This window comes from Bos javanicus, chromosome 12, assembly GCF_032452875.1.
Source record: "Bos javanicus breed banteng chromosome 12, ARS-OSU_banteng_1.0, whole genome shotgun sequence".
Lineage (NCBI taxonomy): Eukaryota > Metazoa > Chordata > Mammalia > Artiodactyla > Bovidae > Bos > Bos javanicus.
In genome coordinates this window covers 61,486,981-61,509,202 of record NC_083879.1, presented here as the reverse complement: position 1 = coordinate 61,509,202, position 22,222 = coordinate 61,486,981, and positions in this window count along the sequence as shown.

Here is a 22,222-nt window from a genome sequence, read left to right as displayed (position 1 = left end):
ATGATCACTGGGAAGACCATAGCCTTGACTAGATGGACTTTGTTAGCACAGTAATGTCTCTGCTCTTAAGCACACTGTCAAGGTTTGCCATTGCTTTCCTGCCAAGAAGCAATTGTCTTCTGATATCATGGCTCCAGTCACTATCTGTGGTGATTTTGGAGTCTAAGAAAAGGAAACCTGTCACTGCTTCCACCTTTACCTTTCTCTTTGCCATGCAGTAATGGGACCAGATGCCATGAACTTAGTTTTTTTTTTTTTTTTTTTTCAGTAGTGTTAAGCTGACTCTTTCACTCACCTCCTTCACCCTCATCAAGAAGCTCTTCAGTTCCTCTTCACTTTCTGCCATTAGAGTGGTATCATCTGCATATCTGAGGTTGTTGATGTTTCTCCCACCTATCTTAATTCCAGCTTGTAACTCATCCAGCTCAGCATTTCTCATGATGTGCTCAGGGTATAGGTTAAACAAACAGAGTGACAGCAGACAGGCCTGTCTTAGTCCTTTCTCAATCTTGAACGAATCAATTATTCCATACAGGGTTCTAACTGTCGCTTCTTGACTGGCATACATATTTCTCAGGAGACAGGTAAGATGGTCTGATATTCCCATCTCTCTATGAGCTTTCCACAGTTTCTCATGATCCACACAGTCAAACGCTTTAGCGTAGATGATGAAACAGAGATAGATGCTTTTCTGAAATTCCCTGAAATCAAGCAAAATTTGGTAATTTGATCTCTAGTTCCTCTTCCTTTTATAAATCCAGCTTGGTCATCTGGAAGTTATAATTATGTGTGTGTATATATTTATATATATTCAAGAAAATTAGAGATACCAAGGGGACATTTCATGAAAAGATGGGTACAATAAAGGACAGAAATGGTATGGACCTAGCAGAAGCAGAAGATATTAATAAGAGGTGGCAACAATACACAGAAAAACTATGTAAAAAGGATCTTCATGATCCAGATAACCACGATGGTGTGATCACTCACCTATACCTAGACCTTCTGGATGTAAAGTCAAGTAGACCTTAGGAAGCAACACTAAGAACAAAGCTAGTGGAGGTGATGGAATTCCAGTTGAGCTATTTCAAATCTTAAAATATGATGCTGTGAAAGTGCTACACTGAATATGCCAGCAAATTTGGAAAACTCAGCAGTGGCCAAGGGACTGGAAAAGTCAGTTGTTATTCCAATCCCAAAGAAAGGCAATGCCAAAGAATGTTCAAACTACCACACAATGGCACTCATCTTGCATGCTACCAAAGTAATGCTCAAAATTCTTCAAGCCAGGCTTCAGCGGTATATGAATCATGAACTTCCAGAAGTTTAAGCTGGATTTAGAAAAGGTAGAGAAGCAAGAGATCACATTGCCAACATCCATTGGATCATTGAAAAAGCAAGAGAGTTCCAGAAAAGACATCTCTGCTTTATTGACTATGCCAAAGCCTTTGACTGTATGGATCATAATAAACTGTGGAAATTTGTTCAAGAGATGGGAATATCACCTACCTGCCTCCTGAGAAATCTGTATGCAGGTCAAGAAGCAACAGTTGGAACTGGACATGGGAAAACAGATGGGTTCCAAGTCAGGAAAGGAGTATATCAAGGCTGTATATTATAATCCTGCTTATTTAATTTATATGCAGAGTGTACCATGCAAAATGCCAGGCTGGATGAAACACAAGATGGCATCAAGATTTCTAGCAGAAATATCAATAACCTCAGATGTGCAGATGACACCACCCTTATGGCAGAAAGTGAAGAAGAACTAAAGAGCCTCTTGATGAAAGTGAAAGAGGAGAGTGAAAAAGTTGACTTAAAACTCAACATTTAGGAAACAAAGATCATGGCATCCAGTGCCATCACTTCATGGCAAATAGATGGGGAAACAAAGGAAACAGTGTCAGACTTTATTTTGGGCTCCAAAATCACTGCAGCCATGAAATTAAAAGATTCTTACTCCTTAAAAGAAACACTATGAAAAACCTAGACAGCATACTAAAAATCAGAGACATTACTTTGCCAACAATAGTCCGTCTAGTCAAAGCCATGGTTTTTCCAGTAGTCATGTATGGATGGGGGAGTTGGACTATAAAGAAAGCTGAGTGCTGAAGAGAAGAGTTGATGCTTTTGAACTGTGGCGCTGGAGAAGACTCTTGAGAGTCCCTTGGACTGCAAGGAAATCCAGCCAGTCAATCCTAAAGGAAATTGGTCCTGCATATTCATTGGAAGGATTGATGCTGAAGCTGAAACTCCAGTACTTTGGCCACCTGATGTGAAGAATAGACTCATTGGAAAAGACCCTGATGCTGGGAAAGATTGAGGGTGGAAGGAGAAGGGGACTACAGAGGATGAGATGATTGGATGGCATCATTGACTTGATGGACATGAGTTTGAGTAAGCTGCAGGAGTTGGTGATGGATGGGGGGGCCTGTCTTGCTGCTGTCTATGGGGTCACAGAGAGTTGAACATGACTGAGAGACTGAACTGAGCTGAATATATGTGTGTGTGTGTGTGTGTGTATACACATACACACATAGATATATGCTTTGTGGCTTAAAGAAAACTGTTTTAATTTTATACACTGAGGCATACTATGTATTCCACTGGAGAAATAAGAGTAAATGCTTCTTGATTCTACATAAACTAGGAAATTTCATATTACCATTCAATGTGAGAAATCTCTCTCTCACACACAAATATATGCATGAAAATATAAGAGTCATAACCAATTTGTCTCTGATATTGTATCCCTTTAGATAAAGACACAAATCATGGTTTGTTTTTCAGCATATGCTATTCATAAAGACTAGATCTGAACTTTTTTGGCATTGAAAGAATCTAATAACCTTTTACAAATGGCCAGAATGATTATATGTAGCTTCACTGATTGAATTACCCCAGTTGATGATTAATCAATGTGCATATTTAGGTTGCCTATGCCTATTGATTTCAATCAAAGAATTAATGATTTTTGAAAAGAGGAGATTGACTGCACTAAATCCATGTTTAGTAACTAGTAACCAACTGAAAGTTTAAATTGAAAAATTGCATGATTAAATTGTGTTTTTTCTTTTCTTTTTTATTTTTTTCTTCTATCCAAGTTAGGTGTAATGTAGTTTTAACTGTACTGGGTAAAAGAAAGAAGAGGCAGAATATATAGGTGAATTATTTTAATAAATAAGCATTAAACATGAATAAAATAAAACCATGGCTTAGCAAACTGTGATAGTGGAAGGGGAAAAAGTGAAAGCAGTGACAGATTTAATTTTGGGTGGCTCCAAAATCACTGCAGACAGTGACTACAGCCATGAAATTAAAAGGTACTTGCTGCTTTGAAGGAAAGCTATGAAAAACCTAGACAGCATATTGAAAAGCAAAGACATCACTTTGGTGACAAAAGAGCATAAAGTCAAACTCTGTGTTTTCCAATAGTCATGTATAGATGTGAAAGTTGGGCCATTAAGAAGGCTGAGCACCAAAGAATTAATTGATGCTTTCAAACTGTGTTGCTGGAGAAGACTCTTGAGTGTCCCTTGGACAGCAAGGATATCAATCCTGTCAATCCCAAAGGAAATCAAACCTGAATATTCATTTAAAGAGCCTATGCTGAAGCTGAAGCTCCAATACTTTGGCCACCTGATGTGAAGAGCCGACTCACTGGAAAAGACCTTGATGCTGGGAAAGATTGAAGGCAGGAGAAGAGGGAAGCAGAGAATGAGATAGTTGAATAGCCTCACAACTGCACAGACATGAATTTGAGTAAACTCTGAGAGATGGTGGTGGACTGGGAAGCCAGGTGTGCTGCAGTCCATTGGGTTGCACAGATTCTGGCATGACTAAGCAACTAAACTATAACAGCATAAACTATTTAAAACAATCATAACAGTGGCCTTGCATGTTTTACTGTAATTGCCTACTGCCCTTCTGATTGGTCTATTTTCACTGTATCCTTATCAGATCTGTGCTTAAATGACATTGGTAGTGAGGATATTCTACCTAAAAGACTCCTCTATAATTCATTGTATATAATAGTGTCATATATTTCCATTTTGTTTTTCTTCATTACAGCTGTCACTACTTGAGTTTATAGTTTAATAAGTCTCTTCAAGAGGAGAGAAATTTTATTTCCAAGAGGCATGGACTTGATCAATTTTAGTTATTACTCTATCTGAAGACCTGACATAGGATACCGTGCTTTAAATATTTGGGATAAATGAAAAACAAAACAAAACAAGCCTCAAGTGTCTTTCTCTTCCCCTAGCCTGGCCACTTGACTTGGCCAGGAACCATTCCTTCACTGTGTTCTCACAGCTTAGCTGTGCACCTGACACTTAATAGAAACTGGATAAATGTATGTTGACTGAGCTAGTAAGTCAGTAAGTAACTGCACAAGTGGATACATTTAATTCTCATTCTAATTCCTACGGACTTGGATCAGAATTCCTGGGAGAGAGAACAGCAAGTGAAAACCCAAAGATGTGTTTCACTAAAGAGTGTCTGCTGAATTATTGGAATCCTAGGGTCACTGCTGGGTATGAACTAGACCACTGTGGATGGCACCGCACCACAAAAGACACAGAAGCACAGGGGAGCAGCTTCTGCAAGTTTCCACAGTGGCACCAGCAGCAGTTCTGTAGGCATTAATGTAGCATCATGCTGCAGCAGCTGCCAGCAGTAAAGATGTATACTCTGCAGTAAATGTAACCACAGGGAATAGGAGTTAGAACTGAAAGAGAAATAAAAATACCCAACCACTAGATCCAGAATGTTGGTTCTAACAATGGTAGTTGTGAGCATATGAGACACCTTTAGGGAGCAGTGTCGGAAAGAGATGTTTAAGGAGCCTGTAAGTCTCCCATCCCAGACATTGGCAAAAATGGAGAAATAATATTTGCCACGGTGCCAGTGAAAGGATAATTTTTTTCCTCCTAAGCCACTGTAGCAAAGCAAACATAGGTGACATAGATATATTATAGAAAGGTTATGTTTAAGATCACTGGGGTGCATAATATATAGTCCTTGGTGACTCAGTGCATTTTAAGGAATATTTGAAAGTAAAAATAAAGATATTCAATAGAAGAGTTTCTCCTTAGGAAAAAAGATTTCTCAATGAGGACATGAACAGTTACTATTCACTGAAGATCTGTGCATAGCTTATTAATACTTACATTTGGGATCCTCAGAAGGAATGTTAAAAGTTTCTCTAAATAGTTTTTATTAGAATAAAGTTGTTTTACAATGTTATGCTAGTCTCTGCCGTATAGCAAAGTGAGTCAGCCATAAGTATACATATATCCCCTTACCCTTAGATTTCATTTAGTTTACTACAGAGCATTAATTATAATTCCCTGTGCCATATACTATGTTCTACTAGTTATCTAGCTTGTACATAGTAGTGTATGTATGTCAATACCAGTTTCCCAATATTGGTTTTGAATACAGACAGAAGTTGGAAATTTGACAATATCACATCAAATAGTGTAAGTATAGGTATTTTCTGCTTATACAAAAAGGCACATTAACCTCACTGAGAGGGCAGCAGAGGAAGGTGCAAAGAAGACTTGCTTCTTGGAAAATGTCACATTAAAACTGAAACCTGAAAGATGAGCAAGGGTTCACTGCCCACCCTCTCAAAATGGGTGACTATAAGGAGTGTCTCAGTACACACCCTTGCATACTGTAAGTCTCAGAGATTAGATAGTGCTTGTCACGAAGGAAAAATGGGTAGTCTGTACATTTTGTAGTGTAGGGTGATCATACTTAGTGCTTCAGGATCAAAGGAGGCCAGAACTTTTATTTTTGGCATTAAAATGTTATAGAAATCATGCTTTATTCCATCAATATCTTCCACAAATAGCCACAGCATTATCAATGGAGTAAACTGTCTTCTAGGACAAAAAATCATAATAAGGAAAACCAGTTCATATCTTTTTTTTTTTTTTTTTAATGTCATTTACTGTCATTCTAAAAGACAGAATGATATCAGTTCATTTCCAAGGCAAACCATTCAATGTCACGGTAATCCAAGTCTATGCCCCAAACAGTAACGCTAAAGAAGCTGAAGTTGAATGGTTCTAAGAAGACCTTCAGGACCTTCTAGAACTGACACCCAAAAAGATGTTCTTTTAATTATGAAAGTGAAAGTGAAGTCGCTCAGTCGTGTCCGGCTCTTTGCAACCCCATGGACTAGAGCCTACCAGGCTCCTCCGTGCATGGATTCTCCAGGCAAGAGTACTGGAGTGGGTTCCCATTTTCCTTCTCCAGGGGATCTTCCCAACCAGGGATCGACCCCTGGTCTCCTGCATTCCAGGAAGACGCTTTAACCTCTGAGCCACTGGAATGCAAAAGTACGAAGTCAAGAAACACGTGCAGTAACAGGGAAATTTGGCCTTGGAGTACAGAATGAAGTGGGGCAAAGACTAATAGACTTCTGCCAAGAGAACACACTGGTCATAGCAAACACCCTCTTCCAACAACACAAGAGAAGACTCTGCACATGGACATCACCAGATGGTCAACACCGAAATCAGATTGATTATATTCTTTTCAGCCAAAGATGGAGAAGCTCTATACAGTCAGCAAAAACAAGACTGGGAGCTGACTGTGGCTCAGATCATGAACTCCTTATTGCCAAATTCAGACTTAAATTGAAGAAAGTGGGGAAACCACTAGACCATTCAGGTATGACCTAAATCAAAGCCTTATGACTATACAGTAGAAGTGAGAAATAGATTTAATGGACTAGATCTGAGAGACAGAGTGCCTGATGAACAGAGGTTCATGGCATTGTACAGGAGACATGGAATAAGAACATCATGAAGAAAATGAAATGCAAAAAAGCAAAATGGCTATCTGAGGAGGCCTTACAAATAGCTGTGAAAAGAGAAATGAAAAGCAAAGGAGAAAAAGAAAGATATACCCATTTGAATGCAGAGTTCCAAACAATAGCAAGGAGAGATAAGAAAGCCTTCTCAGCGATCAATGCAAAGAAATAGAGAGAAAAAAAAAAAAAGAATGGGAAAGATTAGAGATCTCTTCAAGAGCTTAGACATACCAAGAGAACATTTCATGCAAAGATGGGCTGAAGTAGGACAGAAATGGTATGGGGTTAAAAGCAGAAGATATTTAGAAGAGGTGGCAAGAATACACAGAAGAACTATACAAAAAAGATCTTGACAACCCAGATAATCATGATGGTGTGATCACTCACACTCACCTAGAGCCAGACATCCTGGAATGTGAAGTCAAGTGGGCCTTAGGAAACATCACTATGACAAAGCTAGTGGGGGTGATGGAATCCCAGTTGAGCTATTTCAAATCCTAAAAGATGATACTGTGAAAGTGCTGCACTCAATATGCCAGCAAATTTGGAAAACTCAGCAGTGGCCACAGGACTGGAAAAGGTCAGTTTTCATTCCAATCCCAAAGAAAGGCAATGCCAAAGAATACTCAAACTACTGCACAACTGCACTCATCTCACACATCCTGTCCCATCACTTCATGGAAAATAGATAGGGAAACAGCAGAAACAGTGTCAGAATTTATTTTGGGGGGCTCCAAAATCACGGCAGATGGTGACTGCAGCCATGAAGTTAAAAGACGCTTACTCCTTGGAAGGAAAGTTATGACCAACCTAGATAGCATATTCAAAAGCAGAGACATTACTTTGCCAACAAAGGTCCAACTAGTCAAGGCTATGGTTTTTCCAGTGGTCATGTATGGATGTGAGAGTTGGACTGTGAAGAAGGCTGAGCACCAAAGAATTGATGCTTTTGAACTGTGGTGTTGGAGAAGACTCTTGAGAGTCCCTTGGATTGCAAGGAGATCCAACCAGTCTATTCTGAAGGAGATCAGCCTTGGGATTTCTTTGGAAGGAATGATGCTAAAGCTGAAACTCCAGTACTTTGGCCACCTCATGCGAAGAGTTGACTCATTGGAAAAGACTCTGATGCTGGGAGGGATTGGAGGCAGAAGGAGAAGGGGACGACAGAGGATGAGATGGCTGGATGTCATCACTGACTCGATGGACGTGAGTCCGAGTGAACCCCGGGAGTTTGTGATGGACAGGGAGGCCTGGCGTGCTTTGATTCATGGGGTTGCAAAGAGTCAGACATGACTGAGTGACTGAACTGAACTGAACTGAACACACACTAGTAAATACTCAAAATTCTCCAAGCCAGGCTTCAGCAATATGTGAACCATGAACTTCCAAATGTTCAAGTTGGTTTTAGAAAAGGCAGGGGAACCAGAAATCAAATTGCCAACACCTGCTTGATCATCAAAAAAGCAAGAGAGTCCCAGAAAAACATCTATCTATTTCTACTTTATTGACTATGCCAAAGCCTTTGACTATGTGGATCACAATAAGCTGTGGGAAATTCTGAAAGAGGTGGGAATACAAGACCACCTGATCTGCCTCTTGAGAAACCTGTATGCAGGTCAGGAAGCAACAGTTAGAACTGGATATGGAACAACAGACTGGTTTCAAATAGGAAAAGGAGGACATCAAGGCTGCATATTGTCACTCTGCTTATTTAACTTATATTCAGAGTACATCATGAGAAATGCTGGGCTGGATGAAGCCCAAGCTGGAATCAAGATTGCAAGGAGAAATATCAATAACCTCAGATATGCAGATGACACCACTCCTATGGCAAAAAGTGAAGAAGAACTAAAGAGCCTCTTGATAAAAGTGAAAGAGGAAAATGAAAGGGTTGGCTTAAAGCTCAACATTCAGAAAACAGATCATAGCATCCAGTCCCATTACTTCATGGCAAATAGATAGGGAAACTTTGGAAACCGTTGCTGACTTTATTTTTGGTGGCTCCAAAATCATTGCAGATGGTGATTGCAGCCATGAAATTAAAAGATATTTACTCCTTTGAAGGAAATTTATGACCAATCTAGACAGAATATTAAAAAGCAAAAACATTACTTTGCCAACAAAGGTCCGTCTAGTCAAGGCTATGATTTTTCCAGTGGTCATGGATGGATGTGAGAATAGGACCATGAAGAAAGCTGAGTGCCGAAGAATTGATGCTTTTGAACTCTGGTGTTGGAGAACACTCTTGAGAGTCCCTTGGACTGCAAGGAGATCTAACCAGTCCATCCTAAAGCAGATCAGTCCTGGGTGTTCATTAGAGGGACTGATGTTGAAACTGAAACTCCAATACTTTGGCCACCTGCTGAGAAGAGCTGACTCATTTGAAAAGATCCTGATGCTGGGAAAGATTGAGGGCAGAAGGAAAAGGGGATGACAGAGGATGTGATGGTTGGATGGCATCACCAACTCAATGTACATGGGTTTGGGTAGACTCCAGGAGTTGGTAATGGACAGGTAGACTAGGCGTTCTGTGGTTCATGTGGTCACAAATAGTCTGACACGACTGAGCAACTGAACTGAACTAATTGTATTAGAATTGGGAAGCTTCAAGAATCTAAATTCTTCATTCCCATTTTCAGAAAACAATTTCCTATGTTTTCTTGTTGTACCAACTGCAAACCAACATTATTTTCATTCTTTGCTAATGCTGAAATTTATGACTGATCATTTTATAGTTTCATAGCATCATCCACAAAACCCTTGATCCTGCTTCATTGTTTGTGTACCTGTTAAAAACTCACATCTTAAAAAAAAAAAACTCACATCTTAGAATTAACCTATTGTCTGTCTTTTGCTATAATATTAATATTTTCACGATGACTTGGGATGATATTAGTAAAAAAATCTCATCATCATATGATTGATTCTACAAATTATGTTTTCTAATGTTTGTTTGAGCCTCCACATGGCTTCTCAAAGATTTTATTTTCATTATTCAGTTTGTTATCCTACTCTCATCAATGGAGCATGGTCAGGTTGGCTATTACACAGGCTCTTTTTTGATCCAGCAGCAGTCTGCTACTTCAGTCTCATCTTTCAATGCTGAATTAACATTCCAGAGCTCTGCTTCATAATCAAGAACTAGTCTGTTTGAAACTTTGCATTATATTCCATTCACACTTTTGCACATTTTTTCCTATTACCTACGTCTGAAATGCTTTCATGCTGTGTCTTCTTCCATTGAAAACTCCAAATCATCAATTCAAATGTAATTCTGTAATCAACTCTTCTAGGTAGCATTTGCTGAATATCTGCCAAGTTCCCAATTAAACCTGTATTGAATGCCAATGACACTCTTTTATGTTGTTATGTGCATACCTTGAGAATTCTCAAAAGGCAATATTGAAAATTGCTATGTTGATCTTCTAAAAATAAAAAATAAAGGATGGAAACTGCCATTTTATTTTTAATCCCTAGAGCACAAAATAATTTGTGATATGAAATTATTATGAATGTTAAAATTAAAGAAGAGAAATATCTTGTGAGTGTGTTAACCTAGATGATCAGAGTGTGCTTTTCCTCTACAGAAATCTAGAAAATGACTAGAAACACAATAGTAAGGTTTGGGCCAAAGTAAAATATCTAGATAGAATTTTTATCCTTCCCATAGAAGCACCAAAACAATAGCAAAACATGTGCAAAATTATTTTCAAGTATTAGAGATTAACACACAAATGAAAATGATCCTGTAGAAAAAGAAAAGAAAAAGTGAGGTGAGCTTTATAATTGTCCCATAATAGTGCCCTCATAAGGTTTGAAGATCATAGTGAATGGAGAAAACCTTAGTGAGTTTAGGAAGCTTTCCTGGTGGCTCAGTCAGTAAAGAATCTGCTTGCAATATCGGAGACATAGGTTTCTTCCCTGGTTTGGGAAGATTCCTTGAAGGGGGGCATGGAAACCCACTCCAGTACTCTTGCTTGGAGAATCCCTATGGACAGAGGAGCCAGACAGGACAGTCCATGTGGTCACAAAGAGTCGAACATGACTGAGCTACTAAATACACACAGTGAGTTCAGGAGAAAAATCTGAGGCTGCAGGAAGACAAAGGGACTGCAGTTTACAATACATGAATTTCAGATGAAAGAACTGCACATGGAGAACTCTGGAGTTTATCAGTGAGTGCTTCTGAGTATAGAGTAGTGTACTGAAAAGTGTAGATATGTATCACAATTAATTGAGACCCCTGAAATTGTCATCTTGAAAAGATTAGGGGTAAGGATGCCCAGTGCTTACATGGGGCCAAAAAGATTACATGTAGCACTAAATAGTCTAAAGATTCATGGGATATTGTGATGAATATAGAGATGAGACTGACTCAATACCATCAAGTCTAACTCTAGCCTGAATATGGCTCCATTCCTGCCTAGTCAATCATAAAAACAAGATGCCAAAGGATACGATTTTACAAGGGACTAAATTGCAGAGAACAAAGCTCAAGAACATTTATAAGAACACAAAAATGTCCAAGTTTGATAAGAAGCAGGAAGATATAAATCATAGAGCAAGAGATTCTAATTAATGCAAACCCACAGAGAATTACATAGATGTTCCAATTAGAAGAAATGGACTTTCAGGCAATTATCAAAACTTTATTTCATATGTTTAAAAAGTAAGTAGAGGCATGAAATATATATTTTAAAATTGTACATCCAGATGTAAATATACAATGTAGGAAATTAAAAAACAAACAAACAAACGTGCAAGGAGATCCAACCAGTCTATTCTAAAGGAGATTAGTCCTGGATGTGCATTGGAAGGACTGATGCTAAAGCTGAAACTCCAATACTTTGGGCACCTCATGCAAAGAGTTGATTCATTGGAAAAGACTCTGATGCTGGGAGAGATTAAGGGCAGGAGGAAAAGGGGACGACAGAGGATGAGATGGCTGGATGGCATCACTGACTCGATGGATGTGAATTTGAGTGAACTCCGGGAGTTGGTGATGGACAGGGAGGCCTAGCTTGCTGTGATTCATGGGGTCTCAAAGAGTCGGACACGACTGAGCGACTGAACTGAACTGAGGTGAGATTAGCAGCAAATTGGACATCACTGTAGAAAATACTAGCAAATTGAAGTAAAAAAAGAGAAACTATTAAAATGAAGCACAGTGAAGAATTAAAAGAAAGGAAGAAAAATACTAAGCTGTAGGATAAATTTAAGAAGTCTAGTATAGCTGCAATTTGAATTCCTGGAAGAAAAGGGATGATGGGATACAGCAAAGTATATGAAAGAAAAGCCGTGGGCCGGATTTTTCTACATTTGATGAGAAGTATAAAACTACATTTTAAAGATACCTAATAAAATTTTAATTTAGTAATTGGTAATTAAATAAAATTTACCAAGGAGGTCAGGATCAAGAAAGCGGAGTAAGAACATCAGTGTATGATACTAACGCATATATATGGAATTTAGAAAGATGCTAACAATAACCCTGTGTACGAGACAGCAAAAGAGACACTGATGTGTAGAACAGTCTTATGGACTCTGTTGCAGAGGGAGAGGGTGGGAAGATTTGGGAGAATGGCATTGAAACATGTATAATATCATGTATGAAATGAGTCACCAGTCCAGGTTCGATGCACGATACTGGATGCTTGGGGCTGGTGCACTGGGACGACCCAGAGGGAGAGTATGGGGAGGGAGGAGGGAGGAGGGTTCAGGATGGGGAACACATGTATACCTGTGGTGGATTCATTTCGATATTTGGCAAAACTAATACAATTTGTAAAGTTTAAAAATAAAATAAAATTTTAAAAAAAGAAAATATAAACAAAAATTTAAAAAGTAGAAACCAACAATATATTTATTTTCTTATATTATCACCAATTAATGCAGAAATGTGAGTTTACTTTCACACTCAAAATCAGTTTAATATATCATATCATCTACTTTAAAAATAAAAATATATGATTTTTAGAACAGCTATTAAAAACATTTTTAAAAATTCAAAATGTATTTCTAATAAATATTCTCAGTAAATTAAGGATAAAAGAAATTTTCAACTTAGTTCAGTTCAGTTCAGTTGCTTAGTCATGTCTGACTCTTTGCAACCCCATGAACCACAGCATGCCAGGCCTCCCTGTCCATCACAAACTCCTGGAGTCCACCCAAACCCATGTCCATTGTGTCCGTGATGCCATCCAACCATCTCATCCTCTGTCATCCCGTTTTCCTCCTGCCCTCAATCTTTCCCAGCATCAGGGTCTTTTCAAATGAGTCAGCTCTTCATATCAGGTGGCCAAAGTATTGGAGTTTCAGCTTGAGCATCAGTCCCTCCAATGAACACCCAGGACTGATCTTTAGAATGGACTGGTTGGATCTCCTTAGAGTCCAAGGGACTCTCAAGAGTCTTCTCCAACACCACAGTTCAAAAGCATCAATTCTTTGGCACTCAGCTTTCTGTATAGTCCAACTCTCACATCCATACATGACCACTGGAAAAACCAAAGCCTTGACTAGACGGACCTTTGTTGGCAAAGTAATGTCTCTGCTTTTTAATATGGTGTCTAGATTGGTCATAACTTTCCTTCCAAGGGGTAAGGGTCTTAATTTCATGACTGCAGTCACCATCTGCAGTAATTTTGGAGCCCTCAAAAATAAAGTCAGCCACTGTTTCCACTGTTTCCCCATCTATTTGCCATGAAGTTATGGGATCGGATGCCATGATCTTAGTTTTCTGAATGTTCAGCTTTAAGCCAACTTTTTCACTCTCCTCTTTCACTTTCATCAATAGGCTCTTTAGTTCTTCTTCACTTTGTGCCATAAGGGTGGTGTCATCTGCATATCTGTGATTATTGATATTTATCCCAGCAATCTTGATTCCAGCTTGTGCTTGTGAATCAACTTGAGAAGGGTGTCCAAAGAAAAAATCACACTGAGTATTGAAATTTTGAGTATTTTACTTTAACATCAATAAAAAGACAACATGTCAAATTATGCTGATCTCGGATGGCCTCTGCCTGCAACATCTTGGAGCAGTGCTTGTGTTTCCAGCCAGAGATTGGGCTGGGTTGCAGCAGTGCAACCCCAAATCTTAGCTGCTAGACCAGTGGTCAGTGACAAGGGCCCTGGCTCTTAGGCTTCGTGGGAAAGAATTTCCATAAAGACAGAATGTAGTGAAGCAAGTAAAGTATTGATTAGGAGGAAAATAGTACAATGCATATGAATAGGCACACGGGCAGACCCAGAGGAAGAGTCCCTACATTGTGCACACATGGCAGTTTAAATCACTTATATGGGGGCATTTCTTCCAGTTTTCCTTTGGCGGATCATTTTGATTTGCCTAGTTTACAGTCCCTATTTGGTATATCTCAGAATCATTCCATGTATGTGCACGGATCTCTTAGCCAAGATGGATCCTACCAAAACGGCATCTGGGTAGAACATCCCTTCACATAAACTCCAAGGAGTCTTTTCTGTACACCTGTGGTCCAGGAGGTCTCCTGACTTAGGGAATGAGAAATATATAGTTTGGGCGGAATTCCCCTTCTTTAATTGCCCTGATAATCTTGTCTTGGAGTTTCAGTCAATAGAGAATAAATCTCCAATTGCTTTAACCCTGGGGGGAGAACCATCTGCCTCCTGCCTCAGTGCTAAATCTATTCAATATTGTCTTGACTTCCAGCCAGCTCAATGAGGGAAGAAAAATAAAGACACTCAGATTGGAAATTGAGAAGTAAAACTGTCTTTTATATGCAGAAAAAAACTCATAAATTACTTGCAATCAAATTTAGAAAGAAATCTTGAAACTGAATAATCAGCATGTGTTCTCAATCATGCCTGACTCTTTGCAATTCCATGGACTCTAGACCACCAGGCTTCTCTGTTCATGGAATTTTCCAGGCAAGAATACTAGAGTGGGTTGCCATTTCCTGCTCCAGGGGATCTTCCAGACCCAGGGATCTAACCTGCATCTCTGGCATCTCCTGCATTGGCAGGCAGATTCTTTACCACTAAGCCACCTGGGAAATCCAAATAATCAGAATGGAAATGACCAATTAAAAATAATATGAAAAAAATTTTTGAATAGAATCTTTTTCAAATATGCTAATTGACACATGAAAAGAGATGAATTATTATGGTGGTGTTAGTGGTAAAGAATCTGTTGGCCAATGCAGGAAATGTAAGAGACATGGGTTTGATCCCTGGGTCAGGAAGATCCCCTGGAGGAGGGCAAGGCAATCTACTCCAGTATTCCTGTCTGGAGAATCCCATGGACAGAGGAGCCTGGTGGGCTATGGTCCATAAGGTCGCAAAGAGTCAGACACAACTGAAGCAACTTAGCGTGTATTATTAGTTACTAGGAAAATGCAAATTGAAATTCCATTGAGATGATACTGCATACTTATGTGAATTGCTTAAATTAAAATGCTTATCAGTGTTTCTGAAAATGTGGAGGAATTAAACTTGAACTAAGTTAAAATCTTCAATTCTTAAACAAATTGCATGTTGGTCATATTTTATTCTTCTGCAAGATAAAGGTAGTTATGTTTTCCACAGGGAGATATTTTGAAATATACCATGTTATATGCTTAAAACTTTGACAGGGAAAATGACATACAATAGCTTTTTTATTTTTTAATATCTATTATTATTGCACTGTTATCCCACCACATACTCTATTATCCAAATATCAGTACATCTGTGATTTTTCTTTGGTATTTTTCTTAAGTCATAGAGTAGAACAAAATAAAAGAAGAATAGTTGCAAGCATATAATTAGAAAGAAAACAAGCAATTTTGTGCACTAGATATGCAATGAAACATGGGTATAAATTAAAAATAATTAAAACATAATAATAAAAACTTGAATTACTTACTAGTAAATATGTACTATTTCTTACAATGGAAACATTCTTATGTTATTTCATTTATCCCCCCCACCCCACCAAGGACACCACAATATTAATTGCATAATTATCCACATTTTATGATAAAAACACTGAGGTTCTGAGAGATTAAATATATGATCATATTATGCTGACTTGAAAGTTCAAGGTCTTTAACTACTATAGAAAATATTCTAATACTTGATTAGAATGGTTAAGTTGAATAAATTATGGTAAATTCATAAAATGGAATACATAGCAGTCATTGAAATTCTAATAATAATAATAATGATTCTTTACTGATTACTTGCCACTTGATTTTTTTTATGCTAAATACAGTTTTATATCCATTTATGAGTTAATCAAGAGTGTATTCACTGGGAAATGTGTACCAGGTGTTCAGTGAGAAATGCAATATACAACCAGGGTGCATGGGATGATTTTATCATTGTCTCCTGAGAATGTGTGTTTGCTTACATATATAATTTTGTTAAAATATTTGCCAAAATACCATTGTTGTTTCTAAGTGGTGGGATATGAGAAATTTCTGTCTTGTGATTCCTATGTAACTATTTGTGATCAACATGTATAACATTTTTAACTAGGAAGCAAAAGCATTTGCATATTGGAAAAATAACAATGTTCCTACATATGCAGTCGCTTGTGCTTCACTGAGGAAAAAGCAAGAAAATCTGTGTTTTTTCTTCACTCATTTATTAAGTGTTAACAAACAGGGCAACTGATGAAATTACTTGAATGATCTTGGCAAACTGTGTAGAATGAGACCTTCACTTTTGATATGGACCCCAAAGACTATAAAGAGGAGTCTGTACTTGACTTCCCAGGTTTAATATCTTTAAATTATTTATTTATATTGAGAAATTAATTGGTTTGGAGAAATGGGCAAGCATTCAGTCTTAGAATTTCTGGAATATTTGGTGCATGCAGCCTTGGTGACCTTGAGCACATTGAACAGCACAGTCTTGCTCAAGGGCTGGTACTCACCCACTGTGACAATATCACCCACCTGGACATTTCTGAAGCATGGTGAAAAAAGTGAAAGTGAAAGTTGTGCAGTTGTGTCTGACTCTTTGCAACCCCATGAACTATACAATCCATGGAATTCTCCAGGCCAGAATACTGGGGCAGGTAGCCTTTCCCTTCTCCAGGGGATCTTCCCAACTCAGGGATTGAACCCAGGTCTCCCACATTGCAGGTGGATTCTTTACCAGCTGAGGCACAAGGGAAGCCAAAGAATACTGAAGTGGATAGTCTATCCCTTCTCCAGTGATCTTCCCAACCCAGAAATCGAACCAGGGTCTCCTGCATTGCAGGCAGATTCTTAATCAATGGAGCTATCAGGAAAGCACAATGACAGGTGCACAGACACGATGTTACATCTTCTTTAAAAACTTACATTCTTTGGTTATTTCCATTTTCTGTTTTTCTTCCCTTTTATTTTTTCTCAGGGTTTTGCGCTAGATTTTCTTGCTTTTACCCTAAGGTCATTCTTTCTTGATCATTTCTTTCAGTCTGAGCTCGCTTTCTTCCCGGTTTCCTCCAGATTATACACAGAGAAATACTTGCCTCATGCGAGTGTACCTTAGTGTTTACTGGGTAAATGTGCTTTGGTTTGCTCTCAGTCTCTCAACTGTGTCCGAATTTTTGTGATCTCATGAACTGCAGCCAACCACGTGCCTCTGTCCGTGGAATTTTCCAGGCAAGAATACTGGAGCGGGTTGCCATTTCTTCCTTCAAGGGATCTTCCTGACATATGGATCAAACCTGCCTCTCTGGCATCTCTTGCATTGGCAGGCAGATTCTTTACCACTGAGCTACCTGAGAAGCCCTATTGGGTAAATGTGGGCTTCTAATTCAACATGGTCAGTAATTTAAGGTTTCAGGCCCTTCAGTGATGAAGGGATTCTGAAAAAAGAAAGAACAACAAACAAACAAACAAAAAACAGCCAAGAGACCAGTCAGTGTCTCTTCATGGATGTGTCATCATCTGCAAAGAGCCTTCACTATGTTGGTTTGCTGGTAAGTTTTAAAATAGACTTTTCAAAAAAAAAAAAAAAGCCCTCATTTGTTTGTTTTGCCAATTTTCATGATGTAAATATACCCATCAAATTTGTTAAATAGAGTAAGTACCTTGAAGCACAAAGATAAAACATAATGTAAACTATAGCAAACTTAGCCAGTCAGGTTCTGGAGTCTAGTCTTAGGTGTAAGCTATCCTAGTAATGCTAATGATTTTTAACACCAGCACAAACCTTGTTTCTCATCTGTATCCACCTTTCTATTGCTCATCCCTACTTAGATGTCTCCAGCTGCCTCAATTTCACTATGTGCATGTGTGCTCAGTCACTTCTGCTGTGTCCAACTTTTTGTGACCCCATGCAATTTAACCACCCCTCCACAAGCTCCTCTGCCCATGAAATTTCCCAGGCAAGAATTATGGAATGGGTTGCCATTTCCTCTTCCAGGGGATCTTCCCAACCCAAGGACTGAATCCACATCTCCTGAGGCTCCTGCATTGCAGGGGAATTTTTTTTACCATGAGCCACCAGGGAAGCCCAACACTTAATTTTCCCTGTGCTACAAACTCATTCAGGTATCCCTTCACCTACTCATTCAAGTCTCCCTCCACCGTCTTGTATCCATATGAAAACAATGTCCTATTCCACTATTCTACCTACTATATAATCTTGGAATTTGGGAAAATTTCTTGACTCCTTCCTATTCCTTGCATCATCCACACTCATTTACAAATTATTTTTCATCTGACCACCTCAGTTCAGTTCAGTTCAGTTGCAAAGTCATGTCCGACTCTTTGAGACCCATGAATCGCAGCACACCAGGCCTCCCTGTCCCTCACCAACTCCCGGAGTTCACTCAGACTCACATCCATCCAGTCAGTGATGCCATCCAGCCATCTCATCCTCTGTCGTCCCCTTCTCCTCCTTCCCCCAATCAATCCCAGCATCAGAGTCTTTTACAATGAGTCAATTCTTCTCATGAGGTGGCCAAAGTACTGGAGTTTCAGCTTTAGCATCATTCCTTCCAAAGAAATCCCAGGGCTGATCTCCTTCAGAATGGACTGGTTGGATCTCCTTGCAGTCCAAAGGACTCTCAAGTCTTCTCCAACACCACAGTTCAAAAGCATCAATTCTTCAGTGCTCAGCTTTCTTCACAGTCCAACTCTCAAATCGATACATGACCACTGGAAAAACCATAGCCTTGACTCTACGGACCTTTGTTGGTAAAGTAATGTCTCTGCTTTTCAATATGCTATCTAGGTTGGTCATAACCTTCCTTCCAAGGAGTAAGTGTCTTTTAATTTCATGGCTGCAGTCACCATCCGCAGTGATTTTGGAGCCCCAAAAAATAAAGTCTGACACCGTTTCCCCATCTATTTCCCATGAAGTTATGGGACCGGATGCCATGATCTTCGTTTTCTGAATGTTGAGCTTTAAGCCAACTTTTTCACTCTCCTCTTTAACTTTCATCAAGAGGCTTTTGAGTTCCTCTTCACTTTCTGCCATAAGGGTGGTGTCATCTGCATATCTGAGGTTATTGATATTTCTCCCAGCAATCTTGATTCCAGATTGTGTTTCTTCCAGTCCAAAGTTTTTCATGAGGTACTCTGCATAGAAGTTAAATAAGCAGGGTGACAATATACAGCCTTGACGTACTTCTTTTCCTATTTGGAACCAGTCTGTTGTTCCATGTCCAGTTCTAACTGTTGCTTCCTGACCTGCATCCAGGTTTCTCAAGAGGCAGGACAGGTGGTCTGGTATTCCCATCTCTTTCAGGATTTTCCACAGTTTATTGTGACCCACAAGTCTTAGTTCTACTCAAAATTTGACTCCCTCCCACCATTTAACTTTTTAAAATCTTTAAATTCCTTGTTCCCTGAAGGACACATTTCCATGTTATTCTCATATTGCCAAGTTTCAATAAATGCTTAAGCTAAAAGTTTTGGTTGGTTTATCTTCCTCCACAATATTTCATCTATTTTCTCAACATCATTGTTTAACATCTTTCAATTTAACTTCAGCCCCATCCCACCCCTGCCATGACTACTTACATGCACTCATGATATCACCTTGAATTTACTTCTGCCCCACCCCCTTTCTCCATTCCTGTGTCTTTGAGATTTCACACTTGCTATTTTATTCACTTTAAACTAGCTTTCCCCCCTTCCCCAAGAAAACCCTATATAAAACTGCCTTTAACATATGCAGCATTTTAGTCTTAAAGTCCACCAAAATATGTTTTACATATGAATATGTTGTTAAATAATTAAAGATCTAAACATAAGACCAGAAACAAACAAACAAAAATAAATAAAGTTCTGCTCACAAAGAGTGCATTTTATTTCATTCAGAATGTTAAATATCTTATTTGGCATAGGCGGTGTGAACACAAGTTTAACTTTGCCTATATTAAAGAAAGGGAATTATTTCATCATTAAAAGGAGCATGTGACTTTAGAAAGACAAGGCTTTATAGCAACTGAATCCTTGTTCCTTATCATGCTTAGTTTTCCCAACATTTACAACATTTATATTTCCATTCCTTCCAGTAGCTCTTTTTGAAATGTCCTTTCTGTTTATCATAAACTTATTCCCCTCTTAGATTAATTGATATTTGATTTTCACTAGAATTTTTTTTCATGTAAAATCCCTATCCTCCTGTTTGCATAACACAGGAAATGTATATGTGATATAGCATTGAGAATTATCTTAAGATGAATAAATGAGGCAAGAATTATCTTAATTTTTAACCATCCTAATTGCCACTGGTTATTTTGCTCAACTTCATGGGAAATAGATGGGGAAACAGTGTCAGATTTTATTTTTCTGGGCTCCAAAATCACTACAGATGGTGACTGCAGCCATGAAATTAAAAGACGCTTACTCCTTGGAAGGAAAGTTATGACCAACCTAGATAGCATATTCAAAAGCAGAGACATTCTTTGCCAACAAAGGTTTGTCTAGTGAAGGCTATGGTTTTTCCTATGGTCATGTATGGATGTGAGAGTTGGACTGTGAAGAAGGCTGAGTGCTGAAGAATTGAAGCTTTTGAACTGTGGTGTTGGAGAAGACTCTTGAGAGTCCCTTGAACTGCAAGGAGATCCAACCAGTCCATTCTGAAGGAGATCAGCCCTGGGATTTCTTTGGAAGGAATGATGCTAAAGCTGAAACTCCAGTACTTTGGCCACCTCATTCGAAGAGTTGACTTATTGGAAAAGACTCTGATGCTGGGAGGGATTGGGGGCAGGAGGAGAAGGGGACAACAGAGGATGAGATGGCTGGATGGCATCACCGACTCAATGGACATGAGTCTGAATGAACTCCGGGAGTTGGTGAGGGACAGGGAGGCCTGGTGTGCTGTGATTCATGGGGTCACAAAGAGTCGGACATGACTGAGTGACTGATCTGATCTGATCTCGTCTGATTTTGCTCAAAGAGTTAGTATTATTACAAAATACGTTTCATGTATACAGGACTCTTACTTATATCACCTATCAAAATTGAGTGACATTTCCTCCAAATGTATTCAAAAATTTTAAGATATACACAATTTTAAGACAAATACAATTTTATGTACTTCTGACATTGCATATGACTTTGATACATTTTATGGTTTATGCATTTTTATTCATACACACTAAAAGAATCAGAAATTAATAATAATTAATAGGAACAACTAATGTTTATATATTGTTTGAGGTGTACTAAGTATGTGTTAATTACTTTTAATTAATTTATTTTTTAACTCTTACAAACACCCATGGGGTAAATACTGTTATTATCCTCATCTCATAACTGAGTAAACTGAAGAAATAATATCTAAGTGACTTTCTAAAGTCAAATAAATGGTAAGTAGTAGAGCTAAGAATCAAATGCAGGAAATTTAACTCTGAACAGTCAGCTCCTAGAAATACTCAAAATGCCTTTTTCATTGGAAATAGATTAATTTCAGGATAAGTTAAGGCAATGAAGTTTCATAGAATGTATTATTGAATTACTGAGGTCATAAATATTTTAACTTGCAACTGAAGATATGGTACAAAGTCAAATTATATGTGTTAAGAGGATGAATACAATTTTATTAAGCTTTGGATAGACAATATCCAATAGTCCAGGCCCACTAATTCATAAAGATCTGATATTTTTACTGAAAAAATAAAAAAAAATTATAATAAGTGTTGGTTGTAATCCAGAATGTAAGTTCCATATTACATTAGTTTGTTGTTGTTTTTCAGTCACTCAGTCATGTCGGACTCTTTGCAACCCCATGGACTACAGCATGCCAGGCTTCTCTGCCCATCACCGACTCCCAGAGCTTGCTCAAACTCATGGCCATTGAGACGGTGATGTCATCCAACTATCTTATCCTTTGTCATCCCATTCTCCTCCTGGCTTTAATATTTCCCAGCATCAAGGTCTTTTCCAATGAGTTGGCTCTTTGTATCAGGTGGCTAAAACTTTGGAGCTTCAG